Source organism: Dufourea novaeangliae, unplaced genomic scaffold (assembly GCF_001272555.1).
Source record: "Dufourea novaeangliae isolate 0120121106 unplaced genomic scaffold, ASM127255v1 scaffold55, whole genome shotgun sequence".
Taxonomy (NCBI): domain Eukaryota; kingdom Metazoa; phylum Arthropoda; class Insecta; order Hymenoptera; family Halictidae; genus Dufourea; species Dufourea novaeangliae.
In genome coordinates this window covers 514,505-517,749 of record NW_015373934.1, presented here as the reverse complement: position 1 = coordinate 517,749, position 3,245 = coordinate 514,505, and positions in this window count along the sequence as shown.

Genomic DNA, 3,245 nt, shown 5'->3' with positions numbered 1-3,245 from the left:
GGGGGTGGGGGAATCAGGCGTCGTGGCGTGAGTGAGCGAGGGCCCGGTTGGAAGAGCGAGAGCGACGCAGAACTAAAAGCAAAAATCAGAGGTGGGGGGTGAATAGGGGAGGTTCGGTGAGTGTGATATGAGAAAAAGAGCTGGAGACGGGAGTGGTTGAGGGTGAGCTAGAGAAAGGTAGAGAAAGGGAGAGGGAGGTGCTGGACCGTATCGTAGAAACTCGAAGCCGTTAGCAGCTTGATGGGAGTAAAAGGTGAAAGAGGAAGAAGGCGGAGAAGAAGAAGAAGAAGAGGGGTGAGCAGCAAGCAGAGTTTCGCGGGCGGAGAAACAGAGGAACACCACTTTGCTGGTTCTCGCTTCGTTCAAAGAAAAACGGGGTCGACTTGTCGAGGTTGTACGACTACCGAGTAAGTAATACCCTTTAATCAACGACCGGTAGAAGGAAGGCCGGAAAGTTTATACTCGGGGATCGGCTACCAACCTGGCTGAGTCTCTGTGTACAGGGTGCGCGCGAAAAGATGGCCATTGAGCCTTTGTCCGTTGGAGGTGGAATCCTTTATCAGACTCGTTTCCGCTTTTTGCGCGAACCGGTAGCTGATCGACCGAATTCATGCTCTTTGGCTACGTTACCTGGATAGACTCGTTTTAATTTCGATTCATTCTTTCTGTATAATGTTGTACATTATAATACGAGAGTATTCTATTCCTACCTGTGTACACGTAATTTTCGCTCGTTTAGTCTGGATCACGCAACCCCAAGATGTTCCTTCCCCTCGAGCAATGATTCAGCGTTTCTAGTTTATTTCTTAAGGAAGAACCCTTGAGAGAAGCTTCGGAGAGCTTTTCAACCATCCTCCACCCCTTCCAACCCGTCGAAGTTTTTATTCCTTTTTTGCACGCTCATCGTTGGAAAGTTCATCACGCCCTCCCGCCACTTAATTGAAAAAATATCTATACGAGTTCTCGATCATGGTCAGACAAGAATCTTCAAAAGGGATGTTTTGTATAAAATTCTGCTTCATTCGAATGGCCACGCCCCCCCCCAGCCCCACCCCTCCCACCTGTGTATCGATCCCTGATTAACCGAGAATGTTCGAAACGATCCGAAATATTTGAACGACACTGTACTGTGGTGTATCGTGAAACGCTGTTCCGTCGTTTTTCCGAATGCTCGATGAACGAACCAGCGGATAAAAGTTCGTTCCTGGAAGTTATACCTGACGGAGCGGAAACGCGGAAAACGACGAGGTTTACGTCGAAAACCGCGAGTGGAAGACGGTTGGAAGAAGATCGGCTGGAAATCGGAGGAACGGGCCGCCGCTGTCGATTTTTCCGCGTGAAAGGCGTTGCTGAAAAAAAGGCCGGAAGCGAGGGATGGCAACGGAACAGAAAAATTTATGCGGGATTTATTCTTTTGTCATCGCGAGATCACCGTGTGCGCTTGAATTTTAGATTTTTTTGGGACGAAACGCCCTACTTTGGATATCCGTTCTGTCGTTGGATTTCGATCGATGATCCCGACCCGTCGGTCGGGCTCGTCAGCCCGCTGGGTTTTAGTTCGCGGTACTCAAGATGAAAGATAAACCGTGGAAAAACGGTGATTTAGAATGGTTGAATGGTTCGAATAAAAAAAAAAAAACAGAAAAAATGGAAAAGCGACGGCAAACCACTCGAGCAAGTTAACAGGTGTTCTCCTCGAAGCTTCGAAAGCGTTGCCGCCCGAACGAAACCGTTTCAGCCGATATTTTTCTCGTGAAACATTGTTAGAACTTCGCCCGTTCGAGCCGAAATACTCGGGGAAAAAGCTTCCGACCCATCCGTGAATCGATCTCGAATTGACCTCTTGTCGCGAGAATTTTCTTTCTTTCTTTTTGCTCTCGTCTCTCCGGCGACACTCTCATTCGGCGAGATAAATTCTGTTCACTTTACGAAGGTACAGTGTTTCAACAGACTCCTCTCGATTATCGTCCCGAACTCGAGTCCGCGCGGGGACAATAATCGAATAGGGAGAAATGCTTCAGACCCTCGTAAATTCGTTTCTTACCGAAAGCTCGAGTCTCGGCAAGAAAGTATGCGCTTCATAGGTTCCACCTCCCTCCCCCAGTGGTGGGGGAACGCCTGGACAATAATCGTGTAGAACAAGCCGGACGATAATCGAGAGAAGCCTGTATATAGAAAGTTAACGTAATATCTTCGACGCATAAATTCGTTATCGGATTTATATTTGACCCTCAAGTTTGAAATTCTAGTTCGACGATTAAAATTTTTTGAGCGATCCAAAGGAATAGTCAAAATGACTGCTCTTCGTTTTCACGGAAGGTTCGTCCCAAATATTCTTACGTGGGTCTTCAAATCAGAAGATCAGAAACATCAATAATCCTGACGAAATAACGATTCGATCGGTTCGAGTCGAACAGGCCCCGTGAAATTTCATCGATCAAGTTTTCTGCTCTTCGCGCGCGCGCGGGAGGTGAACGTGGAAACTTGTTGAACGGGCCACCTCAGCCAGTTCGATGGAATACACCCGAGCTCTGTGTATCCGGTTTTCGGACTGATAATTTTGCGGGCAACTTCCGGCCCGTGATTGCCCAGGAAACTGTTAATGTGCGCACGTCCTACATACGCGAGAGAGGATCGAATCCCGTTTTCTCCCCGGCGTCTGTCCCCCCGAAAGATACCCGCGGCCAAGGAATCCGGGATTGTTTTCCGCGTGGGTGGAGGGAGGAATCCTCCCCCGTGGAAAAAAGAACAGTTGGCCGTCAAATTGTTTGGAAATTCGCGAGGAAAAAAATAATGGACGTGTATAAAATCAGGGATTATTTTATACACATACATTACAAAATGATCCTTAAGTATGCCTTCAAAGAAATGTGAATAAAAAATATAATTGATCACGTAGTTAAATTTTATTTAAGCCAATGATAAGATAGATAGACTAACTTACAAAACTACTTTACTTTTATTTAAATCATTTTACCCACCTTTCCCCTATTACCGACTTTCCGGATGAATTTCGATTTGGAATATCATTCCACACAATTACAACGGTTTTGCGAACCCTTTCTCCATACAAAACCATGCCCATCCCTCGTATCGACGCGTCCTTTGAGGCAAGCCTAAAAGAAAATAACTCACAATGTGTTCCGTTGCTGGGTGGTCCCGTTGGAGGAGAAGAAAACTCCAAATAGCACACCTACGGCCAGTCATTATTATCAAATTTTAAGTATTAAATTAATTCCTCTCGA